Source organism: Tupaia chinensis, unplaced genomic scaffold (genome assembly GCF_000334495.1).
Source record: "Tupaia chinensis unplaced genomic scaffold, TupChi_1.0 Scaffold000115_1, whole genome shotgun sequence".
NCBI classification, from domain to species: Eukaryota; Metazoa; Chordata; class Mammalia; order Scandentia; family Tupaiidae; genus Tupaia; species Tupaia belangeri.
The window spans coordinates 5,567,288-5,581,648 of NW_006159579.1; the positions used below are offsets into that span (position 1 = coordinate 5,567,288).

The window sequence follows — 14,361 nt, forward strand, 5'->3', positions numbered from 1 at the left end:
GCCCTCCAAAACTCTGTTTGTCAAAGGTCTGTCTGAGGATACCACCGAAGAGACATTAAAGGAGTCTTTTGACGGCTCTCTTCGTGCAAGGATAGTCACTGACCGAGAAACAGGATCCTCCAAAGGGTTTGGTTTTGTAGACTTCAACAGTGAAGAAGATGCCAAAGCTGCCAAAGCCATGGAAGATGGTGAAATTGATGGAAACAGTTACCTTGAACTGGGCCAAGCCTAAGCGTGAAGGTGGCTTCGGGGGTCGAGGTGGAGGCAGAAGAGGCTTTGGAGGCCAAGGTGGAGGCAGAGGAGGCAGAGGTGGATTTGGTGGCAGAGGTCGAGGAGGCTTTGGAGGGCAAGGTGGCTTCCGAGGAGGCAGAGGAGTAGGAGACCACAAGCCACAAGAAAAGAAGACAAAGTTTGAATAGTTTCTCTGTCCCTCTGTCTTCCCTCTTCCATTTGAAAGAAAGGACTCTGGGGTTTTTACTCTTACTTGATCACTGACAGAGGCTTCTGAGGACATTCCAAGACTGTGCAGTCCTGTGGCCTACTTGGAAAGCCATAGAAATAACGTTTCAAGGGAGATACTCTTGTTGGTTTTGACTGGATATTCATATAAACTTTTTAAAGAGATGAGCGATAGAGCTAACCCTTACCTGTAAGTTTTGAATTTATATTGATTCATTCCATGTACAAAACCATTTTTTTCCTACAAATAGTTTTTCTTTTTCTTTTTTTTCTTTCTTTTTTTTTTTTTTTTTTTTGCGTTGGGCAATTGTAAAGGAAAGCAGAATGTTTTATCATGATTTTTGCTTTGATGACTTTAGGACAAATTTTAAAAAGTCCTTAAAAAAAAAGAACCCATTATTCTCCCAGACAGCTGAGATACAGCTTTATGTAGTGTTGAAAACGTGGGTTGTTCAATTTTTTTAGACTCAAAACTAGTTATTTAGCATTAAAAATTCATTTCTACCACTGGTTTGATAAATACTAATATTAGCAGTATGAATCAATTTATGTGATTTTTGTTTTATGAGTAAGAGGCAGATGTGACAAATGATAACCCACATCTCACAGGGATGACCTTGGGCAAGTCGCTCAGCCTTCCAGGACTTCAGCTGCTGCTTAAAGGAAAAGAGTAGGATTGACTAACTCCTGAAGTCCCTTCCAAATCTAAAGTCCTGGGGCTAGGCTTTCAGAATATTTCTTATGACTAGAGTCTCATGAGTAAACTACCTGCGTGATGTACTCCATACATTTTAAATGCCAATGATCTGTGTGAATTCTTAGTAATGAAATAGATCTATCATAGCAAACATCTATGAATAATGCTAAGTGAGATATTTGTAAAAAAAAATAATGTAAGTTGGGACCGGCAGTTGGCGTAATGGCTCTGTCGCTGGACTCCCATGTAGTCGACTGCGGTTCGAGTCCCAGACCTGGAGGCTTAAACTGATGCCAGGCGCATGTGCTCACGTGCTCAAGATCCCGAGAGGAGAATAAAGAAGGGATTGTGGCATGACCATCTCACATGGGGGGTAATTTCTCACTTTCTGTCTTTCTGGTGAGCACACGTTCCCTATAAAACCTCTCCAAAAAGAAAGTGGATTTCAAAAAATAATGCTAAGTGGACCTAGTGCCACTAGGATAAAATTCAAGGCCCAGTTAGTGGCTGTTACTATAAGTAACGAATGCAAGCATGTACATGCACATGTTCGAGGTTAAAATCGATGTTTACTGGAAGGCACCTATGCTGCGTGTACTGTGTGCAGTGTTTGCAGTGGAGGTGGTCAGAAACCTGTAACTCTTACATCCCCTTACCCACATTAAGGGTCAGGAGCTAAGAACTGAAGAGGATTTTTGGTGAACTCCGAAGAAAGTGTTTGGTGTCTCCTAAGGGAGCCACTTGCCCCATACCTCGAGACTAGGGAAAAGGGCCTCTGAGAGGCTTACCGTGTCCCCAGTATGGGGGTGATCAGAGGACTAGACAGACCTCCTCCTGGGAGAACCTCAAGTACGAGATGCCAGTGTCTGGCTAGGAGCTTTTGCTGATGGAGCAAGGGAGAGGGAGCTGAGCTGAGTGAGCCTCCAACCTTAGTTTGTCAGGACAGGAGGCGTGCAGAACTGCCTCCATCCTGGGGATCTCAGCCTGGCCAAGAGGCGAGAGGAATTTCCTCAAGGAGGTGAACTTCGGACTCAGTTTTGAAAACGGAGAGAGCAAGGTGCCAGGGCAGAGGCATTATCCCTGGTGATGGGGAGTGAAGATGGGACAGCTGGGAGAAAGTTGGAGACGCTCCCAGAGTATCCGAGGAGCCTGTGCCAGGCCAGCACCGGTCACTACCACACAGGTAAGCTGTCTGTTGCTTGGCGGCCTTTCACTCACTTCTCTATCTCCAGAAAGGTCAGAAACCTCAGTAACCCGGGAAGCCTCCCTTCCCTGATGCTGACTTCACTCTCGCCGCAGGCCCAGAGAAATCAACCTTAAATGAGAAGCCATTTTGGTTATAACATTGGATCGAGCTTTTATGTTTCTGAATTGCTACCATTTTGAACCTTAAGCGTGACTATAGGAATTAAAAAAAAATAAACTAGAGAAGTGTGGAGGCCTGAGCATCTTCCAGAGTTGGAGGATCTCTAGTAGCCCACATAGTAGATTTCAAGGGAGGATGGGAGACAAAGTTGCTTTGTGTTAGCAGTCCCACGCACACGGTTATTTATTGTAATGGTTGCACATGGCTACATGTACAGGGTTTATTTTAGGACCTTTAATTTTTGGTTCACCTTTCCACTATGATTACTTAAAAAGTTCATTTTCACAGCATCAATTTGTTTATTTGCAAATTCATTCTTATATGTATTTGTGAGCACATTTTTTTAAAGTTGTAGTAAAGTATACATAACAGAAATTTGCCATTTTAATTACTTTGAAATGTACAATTCTTTGCCAAAAAGGAGCAAATAAAAAACAAAGAAAAAGTTGTACAACTCTGTAGCATTTAGTACATTCATGATGTTATGCAGCCTTTGCCACTATCTAATTCTAAAACATTTTTGTCCCAACAGGAAACCCCATACCCATTAAGCAGCCACTCCCATTATCCCCTGCTCCCAGCCCCTGGACCTACTAATCTGCTTTCCGTTTGTCTCTCTGAAATTGCCCATTCTGAATACTTAATATAAATGGAATCACATAATATGTGACCTTTTGTATTTGGCTTCTTTCACTTAGCATATTTTCAAGGTTGGTTCTACTATATGGATATTCTTTATTGTCTTTATCAATCTGTTGAAGGATATTTGGGTTGTTTTTACCTCTTGGCTATTGTCAGTAGTGCTGCTGACAACATATGACAAAACTCAGACACACACACATACATATGTATATTTTTATTTTGTGCACTAGTAAGCATTGTCAAATCCAAAGTCATAGAGATTTACTTCTATGTCTTCCAGGATTTTATACTTCCAGCTTTTTTAAAAAACAATTATTATTATTATTATTTTATTTGCTATAAGGCACATGTGCTCACGAGAGAGAGAGAGAGAAAGCAAAAGCAAGTCACAGGTCTGGGATTTGAACCAAGGGCAGCCACATGGAAGTCCACCACCTTAACCACCACACCATCTGCTGGTCCCACTTCCAGGTTCTAGTTGTCTTTGATCCATTTTTATTTAAGTTTTATATATGGTATGAGGTAAGATTTCAACTTAATTCTTTTGCATATGGATATATAGTTTTCCCAACACCGTTAGTTGGAGAGACTTTTCCCCTTTGAATAACCCTGGCATTTTTCTCAAAATCTTGAACACTTTTAAAAGTTAATTAATGAGTTGGGACCAGCAGTTGGCATAATGGCTATGTCACTGGACTCTGTAGTTGATCGCGGTACAAGTCCTGGACCCAGTGGCTTAAATTCACACTGGGCATGTGTGCGTGTGTGCCCAAGATCCCAAGAGGAGAATGGAGGAGAAGGGATTGCGGCATGGCAATCCCCCCTGGGGGGTGATTTCTCTCTTTCTGTCCCTCTGCCTCTCTGTCTTTCTGGTGAGTGCATGCACCTTATAGCAAAAACCTCTCCAAAAAAATTTTTTTTCTAAGTTAATTAATAGGCTATGCTTTGATCAGTTCAGGTTAACCTTGAACTGTTCGCAGCTCACCGTTTCATAAAAATGTTGACAAACTGGCTTCCTGGTAGAATTGTAAAATTTATGAATATTAATGAACTAACTATAAACACAATTTTCTTGAAGATCTCTACTAACCTTTAATGAAGTCATCATCTCTGGGGCCAGCAGATGGCATGGTTGGTGGTTAAGGTGCTGGACTCCTACATGGCAAACTGTGGTTTGAGTCCCAAATCTAGTGGCTTGGTTTCTCAGTTTCTCTCTGTCTCTCTCTTTGGTGAATTGAAATAATAACAATATAATGAATAAAACTGAATAAATAAGTCTTTAAAAAATAAAATCATCTATTAAGTAAATGATTTTTTTTTTGAGAGATTTTTTGCTATAGGGCATGTATACTTGCCAGAGAGATAGAAAGTGAGAAATCTCCCGTCATTGGGATGGCCATGCCACAATCTCTTCTCCATTCTCCACTCAGGATTTTGAGCATACACACACCCCTCAGGGGAGAAGGCCATACCACAGTCCTTTCTCCATTTTTGTCTCGGGATTTTGGGCATGCACACACACATACCTAGTCTAAATTTCGATTTCAGGACTCGAACCATGGTCAACCATGTGGGAGTCCATTGCTCCAACCACCATGCTACTTGCTGGTCCCAATAAATGATATTCTATAGTATAAATTGATAATGAATACAACTGAGTTAGAGACCTAGACTTCTACCCATGAAGGATGAACTGTTAGGGAGATAGCTTTCCATCATAAGCAACGAGAAAAGCCAACAAAATATATAAAGCAAATGTTTTCAGGCATTGGACAATGGGAAGCACAGAACTGTGAATCCCTGAGAGAAGGAAAACAAACAGAACCCTATAATTGCTACACCTTACTTATTTAGGGCACTTCCATTCTGCACCACAGAGATAGGGAAGCAGAGGCCCACACTGTCACTGAATTGAGAAGACAGAGGTCAGAGTTCAGGAAGTCTGAGGTAACTGGAATTTGCTGGGAGAAATAACAGAGAGGAGATCTGTCCAGGGTGCCTCTGACCCTTAGGTGAGTTCCAGTTAGTATTTGCTGGGGAATGAAACACCATGAGATCAAACAGAAATAACAAACAGAAAGCAACAGGCCAAATAGTTCCCAGAGCTCAAACAGATCTGATAATAATTGAGGTTTCCACTAACCAGAGTGAGGAGATCGTGTTAGAAAGTCAGGAAGTTATGCCTTTGTAGGGAAGCTGAGGCTAGAGTAAAGGCTGCTCTAGCCTTCCATAAAAAATCTTAACAGTGTCAGAGGGGGTCTTCAAAAAGTTCATAGAAAATGTATATTAGGAAAAAAACTATGCAAGCATTTTAAAAATCTTCTGCACCAAAATAAACTTGTGCTTTAATTTCAGTTTCTCTACAAACTGTGCCCCCTTATGCACCTCAAGCTGATCCAGTTAACTGTGACAGGACAAAATCCAACACTAAGAAAAACAATAAAACCCAGCACTCAACAATAAAAAAGGTACTGTGTTTGACATCCAACAAAAGAATTAGGTGTGCAGGGAACCAGCAGTTAGTGTAATGGCTATGTCGCTGGACTCCCACATAGTCGACCGCGGTTCGCATCCCAGACCCGGTGGCTTAAAACTCACGCCGGGCGCGTGTGCGTGCGTGCCCAAGATCCCGAGAGGAGAATGGAGGAGAAGGGATTGCAGTGTGACCATCCCCCCTGGGGGGTGATTTCTCACTTTCTGTCTCTATGTCTCTCTCTGTCTGGCGAGCGCACACGCCCTATAGTGAAAATCTTCCCCCCCCCAAAAAAAAAGAATTAGGTGTGCAGAGAAGTAGAAAAGTATAACCCAGAACCAGAAGAAAATTAAATCAGTAGACACAGAGTGTCACAGATAATAGAATAAGCCAACAAAGACCTTAAGACAGCTGGAGCTGGCCAAGTGGCATGGTAGTTAAGGCAACTGGACCCAAATGACCAACTGTGTGGTTCAAGGCCTGGACCCAGTAGCTTGAAAAACACACTGGGTGAGTGTGTGCATGCCTAAAATTCCAAGAGGAGAATAGAGGAGAAGGGATTGTGGCCTGGTTATTCCCCTAGGGAGGGTGCTTTTTCACTTTCCTTCTCTGTCTCTTCAGTCAGCACATGTGCCTTAAGACAATATATATACACAGGGGTGTGTGTGTGTGTGTGTATCTTAAGATAGCTATTAATAATATAAATAAGAATATAAAGGAAAACATGAACAATATGAGGAAATATATAGGATATATATATATTTTTTTAAATAATCTTTTAAAAATCTTTTTTTTAATTTATCTATTTTAATTTGACCCAAAGAGGGACAGAGTAAGAGAGAAAGAAAGAGGGGAAGTGAGAAAGCAAGCCACCAGGTCCGGGACTCTAACCATGGTCGGCCATGTGTGAGTCTGGCACCCTTAACCACCATGCCACCTGCTAGCCCCAGTATATATATATATATATATATATATATATATTTTTAATCCAGGTTTTTAGAGATGAAAAATATAGTATCTGAAATTAAACTAGATTGAATTAACAACAGATTGGACACTGCAGAAGAAAAAATCAGTCCAGTTAAAGGTACAGAAATAGAAATTATTCAGAATGAACACAGAGAGAAAAGACTGGAACAAGAACAAACAGGATAATAATACCAAGTGTCAAAAATACATTCAAGGAGAGAAACAAAAAAAAGAGAATACGTATTTAAAGAAATTATGATTATTCTTCAAATTTGATGAAAATTATAGAACCATAGATCCAAGAAACTCAGTAAACCTCAAGAAAAATAAATGCAAAACCACACATACTAAGATACATAGTTAAATTGCTGAACCAGTGATAATAAAAAGAAGCATTACATACAGAGGAAGATAACGATGACATCAGACTCCTCTTCAGAAACTATGTAAGCCATATGAGAATAGTGTGCCATCTTTTAAGAACCAGGGAGGAAAAATTAACATTGTCAGTGTAGAATTTTGTATGTAGCAAAAAAATTTCTTTTAAAAATTGAAGGTGAAGTAAAGACCTTTTTACAACAACAAAAGAATTCACCACCACCAGACTAAACAATAAGAAATGTTAGCGGAACATTTTCAGACAGAAGGAAAATGACACCAATTGGGAATCTAGATTTACACAAAGGAATTAAGATCACTGAAAAATGATAACTGCAAGTTGAGCATCCCTAATCCAAGAATTCAAAATTCAAAATACTCCAAAATCCAAAACAAATTTTTGAGTGCCAACATGATTGAGCAAGTGGAAAATTTCACATATAACCAGCTGCAATCAAAACACTGCAGTATAGGCCAAGCTCAATGGTGAAGTTGGTTACAAACTAAACTGCAGTACTGAAAGCCACTGGCTGACTGTGGGTTCAGATTCCCAGATAAGCTTGAAAATACCCCAGGTACCTGCATGTATGCCAAGGGTCCTGGTGAGCTAGTGGGTCAGGGAAAGGAAATTGTGGCATGATGAGACCCTGTCAAGGTTGCTTCTCTCTGTGTCTCTCTCATGTGTGCATATATACTCTCTATCTTGAAAAAATAAATAAGCAAAACAAAATCTTAAAACACTATAATATAAAAATATTGTATAAAATTACTTCAAGGTATGTATATAAGGTGTAAAACGAATGAATTTTGTGTTTGGAGTTGGGTCTCATGCTTTAGATATCTCATTACATATATTATAAAAATTTTTTTAGAATTACTTTATTGAACTTTATTTATGTATGTATTTATTTTTTTAAATTTGACCAGAGAGGGACAGAGAGAGAGGGAAAGTGAGAAAGCAAGCCACCAGGTCCAGGACTTGAACTGCAGTTAGCCATGTGGGAGTCCAGCGCCCTTAACTACCATGCCACTTGCTGGTTCCTATACTCGAAAAATTTAAAAATGTAAAATCCAGAACACTTCCAATCTCAAACATTTTAGCTGAGAGCTACTCAACCTGTACATAAGAAGGCATATCTTTTTTATTTAAATCTCTTTAAAAGATCATTGTTTAAACAAAAAATAATAGCAATACATTTGGAGTTTCTAATATACAAAAATGTGAAATGTCTGATGACAATGGCATAAAGATCAAAAGAAGAGAAATGGAAGTTTATTTTTTAAGGTTTTTAGAGTATTTGTGAAGTGTTATAATATCACTTGAAGTAGACTTTGATAAGATAAAGAAGTATGCTAAAAAGTCAAAAGCACCACAAAAGTAATAGAGTTGTAGCTAATAAACCAACAAACGAGCTGCAATAATTTTTGAAAAAGTATTCAGTTATTCTGAAGAGTGACAGAATAATGGAAAATTGAACAAAGGACAGATGACAAAAATAGAAAACAAATATTAAAATTACAGAGCAGGTCAGCAGGTGGCATGATGGCTGAGTCAGCTGATCCCACATGGCCAAATGCAAAGTTCAAGTCCTAAACCAAGCAGCTTGAAAAACCCTGGGCATGTGTACATGTATGCCCAAAATCCTGAAAGAAGAAATGGAGAAGGAATTGTGGCATGACCTTCTCTCATGGGGGTTGGGAGGGAAGAATGAGGGTGTTTTCTCACTTTCTCTATCTGACTCTGGCATATGCTCTCAAACAAATTTTTTTTTTAAATTATGGACCCAAACTTGATCATATCAGTTATCACATTAAATGTAAATGGTCTAACTATCTCAATTAATAGGCAGAGATAGGGACCAGCAGTTGGTGTAGTGGCTATTACTGGAGTCCCATGTAGTCGACTGCGGTTCAAGTCCTAGACCTGGTGGCTTAAACTCATGCTGGGCATGTGTGCATGTGTACATGCCCAGGATCCTGAGAGGAGAATGGAGGAGAAGGGATTTCAGTGTGGCTACCCCCCTTCCCTGGGGGGTGATTACTTGCTTTCTGTCCCTTTGTCTCTCTCTGTCTTTCTGGCAAGTACACGTGCCCCATAGCCAAAACCTCTCAAAAAAAAAAAAAAAAATGGAAAAGGCAGAGTAAGACTGGATTTACAAAAACAAAACAAAACAAAACGAAACTCAATATATGCTGCCAACAAGAAACAAACTTTAAATATAGAGACACATATAGATTAAAAGGATGGGAAATACACATTATGTTTACACTAAACAAAAGAAAGCTGGATAATAATATTAGGCAAATTAGATTTCATAGGAAATAATATTGCTAATGATAAGGTCATTTTAAGGGCCAGACAGTGATACAGTAGTAAAATATGACACTGTATAAGGTTGACCCACATAGGAAGGTTTTGGATTCACATTCCAGAGATTTCTCTGAGTACATTAATACGTATACGCCCACGATTTGGGGATAGCTAAGACTGGGAGTGAACTGTGGCATCAAAACTTTGTGGGGGTGGACACTCTCTTTCTTTCTCCTGCTCATGAAAGAAACCTTTAAAAACACAATAATTTCTTAATGACAAGCCAACCAATGGACATCATAATTTTAAACTGTGCAGTTAATAACTTTTTTTATGAGAGATCTTTGCTATAGGGTGTGTGTGCTCATCAGAGATTCAGAAAGCAGGAAATCACCTCCCATGGGGGATGGCTATGCTGCATTCCTCTTTTCCATTCTCGAGTTTTTGGGCACAGACACACACATGTCTAGTATGAGTTTCAAGTCCAGCAACATAACCATTATGCCATTTGCTGGACCCTAGTAACAGAACTTTAAAACACACAATGTAAAAAACTGGTAGAACTGCAAAGAAAATAGACAAGTAGCACATTATAGCAGAAATTTCCATAATTCTTTTTCAATAATTAATAGAATAATGCTTTGGACTGAATGTTTGTGTGTCTCCTCCCTTTGTCCCCGTTAATATTTTGAAACCCTAATCCTCAATGTGATGATATTTGGAGATAGGATCTTTGGGAGGTAATTGAGTCACGAGGGGATGAATTTCCTTATAAAAAGAGAAGCAAAAATTTGTTTTCTCTCTTCCCCCACCCCATCATGTAAAAGATAGAACAAGAAGGAGGCTGCCTGTAAGCCAAGAAGTGGACCCTTATTTAAACTATGCTAGCACCCAGACTTCCAGCTTACAGAACTGCAAGAGATAAATGTTTGTTGTTTAAGTCATCCAGTCTGTGGCATTTGTTATAGCAGCCTGAACAAACTAGGACAAACAGGCATGAACTGAACCAATTTTTAGCCCAGTGGTTAAGGAAGTTAGACATCACATGGCCAACTGTGATTTGAGTTCTGGCCGTGGCATCTTGAAAAATGCACCAGGCTTATGTATGAATGTCCCAAATCGTGGCAGGATGGAGAAATGAAGAATGGATTGTGAGATGACCATGCCCCATTGGGGTTGCATTCTTTCTCTCCCTCTCTCATTCTTTCTCTCTCTGGTGAGAGATTTAATTGCTACCTTCTAACAATTAAAAAAAAGACATAAAAATCAAGGATAGAGTAGACTTATACAGTAAGTAACCAACTTGACCTAACTGGCAATTTTTTTTCTTTTTCTTTTTTTGGAGAGATTTTTGCTATAGGGTATGTGCGCTTGCCAGAAAGACAGAGAGAGACAGAGAGACAGAAAGTGAAAAATCACCCCCCTAGGGGAGATGGCCACGCCGCAATCCCTTCTCTTCCATTCTCCTCTCGGGATCTTGGGCATGCATGCACATGCACCTGGCATGAGTTTAAGCCACCGGGTCCAGGACTCTAACCGTGGTCGACTACATGGGAGTCCAGCAATGTAGCCATTACACTAACTCTTGGTCCCCCTAATTGGCATTTCTAGAGCACTCTACCCAACAGCTGTGAAAAATACAGATTCTTCTCAAGTGCGCAAGTAACATTTACCAATGTAGATCATATTCTGGGCCATAAAAAAACTGAATAAATTCAAGAGAATTCAAATCATAGAAAGGATGTTCTCTGACCCTCTTGGAATTAAATTAGAAATCAATTAAATTAGAAAAGATCCCTAGAAAAATCCCCCAGAATTTGGAAACTATAAACTTTTTTTTTCTTTTGGAGAGGACGTATGCGCTCACCAGAAAGACAGAGAGACAGAAAACAAGAAATCACCCCCCAGAGTGGATGGCTATGCCACAATCTCTTCTCCTCCACTCTCTTCTTGGGATCCTGGCATGCATTTAAGCCACCGGGTTTGGGATTTGAACTGCGGTCAACTACATGGCAGTCCAGCAGCATAGCCATTATGCCAACTGCTGGTCCTGGAAACTAAACACTTTTAAATAATACATAGATTTAAAAAAAAAAAGAAGAAGAAATTAAAGGGAAATTAGAAAGTATTTTGAACAAAGTAAATATGGAAACACAACATAACCAGAATTTGCAGAAACATTAAATTAACTAGAATAGAAGGGAACTTCTCTGACCTGATAAACAACATCTTTGGAAAAGTAATAAGTTCAGCAAGGTTATAGGATAAAGATCAATATGGAAAAATCAATTATATTAGGGCCAGGTGGTGATATGGTAAAACATGGTGCTCTGCAAGGCTGTACTTACATGGAAAGGTTCTCGATTCATGTCCAGAGACCTTCCTGAGTATGCCAAGCATGTGTTTTCTCATGATCTGGGGCTGGATTGTGGCATCAAGCCCCTGCTGGGTTGCTGCCTCTGTGTGTCTCTCTCGTCTCTTTCTGTTGCTGATGGAAGAAATAAGTGAATAAACTTTTTAAAAGATTTTTAAAATTGTGGGTTTTTTTTTTCAGATTTGCTTCAAAATGTGTGTACTCACTAGAACAAAATAGAAGGCAAGTGAGAAAGCATCCCCCATGGCCATGCTGCAATCTCTTCTTTTTCATTCTCTTGGGATTTTGGACATGCACACATGTGTTCCTGGCATGGTTTTCAAACTGCCAGGTCTGGGATTTGAACCACATAACTGGCCATGAGAGATCTTACTGTCTTATCTATTACTCCACCTAGCTGGCTTCTAAATATTGTATTTCCACATGCTAGCAATAAGAAGTCAAAAAATAGAATTAAGAAACTGATTTTATTTATAATATCATCAAAACAAAATGATTAGGGATAAATTAAACAAAGAAGTGAAAACTTATTCTCTGAAAACAATAAACACCATTGGGGAAAAAAAAGGACATAAGTAATTGACATGATATCCTATATTCATGGATTGGAAGACAGTATTACTAAGATGTCAGTATTTCCCAAAGTGATTTACAGATTCAATGCAATCTCTGTAAAGATTCCAGCAAGCTTTTTGTAGAAATAGACAGGGTCATCTTAAAATTTATATGGAAATTGCCAATCTTGAGAAATAAGAACAAAGTTGGAGAACTCATACACCCAATTTTAGAACTCATTACAGAGCTATAGTAACCAAAACTGTCATATTGTCATAAGGATAGCCATATAGATCAATAGAATAGAATTAACCCCCAGAAATTAACCTGTACCTTTATAATCAATTGATTTTTTTTTTGAGAGAGATATTTTTACTGTAGAGTATGTGAGCTCACTGTTTAGACAGACAGAAAACCAGAAATCACCCCCTAAAGGTGGCCACACCACAATCTCTTCTCCTTTGTTCTCTTCTCAGGATTTTGGGTACACACACACACCCCAAGGGAGATGGCTATACCTTCTCCTCCATTCTCCTCTTGTGAATTTGGGCACACATGCCCAGCATGACTTTCAAGCTACTTGGGCCAGTACTTGAATCATGGTCAACCATGATTAACCATTAAGCTACCTTAACCATTAAGCTACCTGCTGGAGCCGATCAATTGATTTTTGATAACTATGCCAGGACCATTCAAGGGGAAAAAGTTCCCTCAACAAATGGTGCTGGAACAACTGGATATCCATATGAAAACAATGGAGTTTGACCTCCAATTCATACCATATGTTCAGATCGGATCTATTAACTCAATGTATCATCGACATAATAGCAAGAGCTAAAGCTATGAAATTCTTAGAATAAAATGAATAAATATTTATGATGTTTTCAGGCACGGTCTTCTTATATATAACATCAAAGCACAAACAATAAAAGATAGATAAATAGAACTTCATCAGATTTCAAAACTACAGATTGTCCAATGAACACCATCAAGAAAGTGGAGAAGCAGCACCAGAATGGAAGAAAATCTTTGGCATTCATGTGACAAGTGTTTCAAGGGAAAAGGGAACATTTTACTACAGATAAATTGATGTGCCCGGTGTTGTGCTTCAGCTATAAATATTTTCCCCACCTATTTCTCACAACAACCTAGTGACATCATAATAGCCCTATTTTACAGATGAGAAAACAGAAGCTCAGTGATGTTGTGACAATACCCAATGGTATGATGCTAGTATATGATGGAACTGGAAGGTAACTCCAAGTCTCCCTCTTGTCGCCAGCTCTTTTTGTCACCTTATATGCTTGTTTGAGAATGCTAGACATTGAACACCTGCAGCATTGGCCCAGCCTCAGTGGCTCCGTCCATAGAGTCCTGGACTGCAGGGCTGGAAGCCACATGTCTGACTGTCGGGTCAGATTCCCAGCTAAGGCTGGACATGCAGTAAACATCCTGATCCTGAGGAACTGGAGGACTCAGGAAAGGGGATTGCAGCATGACGAGTCCCTGTCAAAAATGCTTTCTTTCACCTGTGTGCAAAGTGCACGTGCACATACTTTCTATTACCAAAAAAAAATAAATAAAATAAATAAGCAGTCTTATTTTATCCAAGGGAAAACTGAGGTCCAGAGAAAGGAAGTATTTCTTCCAGTTCTTCCAGCCATCTCTGGCTTCCTGATATGTTGCTCCTCCCCTTAACGTAAACAAGAAGGAACCTACACAATAAAAACTCACTCATCTGGACTTCTTTACTGTAAATTAACACCAACAATTGAGTGTTGTTCGCCCCCCCACACACCTTTTTAATAACTGAAACATAAAACATCTAAACCCACAGCTTCTGGAAGAACCACTTGTTCTTGCCTGTCTCGTACCTCTCTTCGAACTTGACCTTTGCCTCTTGCCTGGCCCTGTGTTTAAGAGCAGTCTCTGAAGACATCCTTGTTGACCAGTTTTGTCCAAGGGAATATCCACAGAGTACCTTGTGGGCATGAGGTGATTATAGTTATAAACCTTCACAAAAGACTTGATCTTTGACCTCTTGGCGATTTTCTTCTTGCCCATGGCAGCTGTCACTTTGCGGGGATAGCCATCAATTCCAGCCACAAAAATGTGGCTGGGGGGGGGGCCTGGGGGG

At 39.6% G+C, this 14,361-nt stretch overlaps 1 pseudogene; it reads right to left on the bottom strand.

The window, feature by feature from the left end:
* Positions 1–14,049: 14,049 nt before the first annotated feature.
* Positions 14,050–14,361, bottom strand: part of LOC102487206 (60S ribosomal protein L27 pseudogene) — a 7,820-nt pseudogene continuing 7,508 nt past the window's right edge.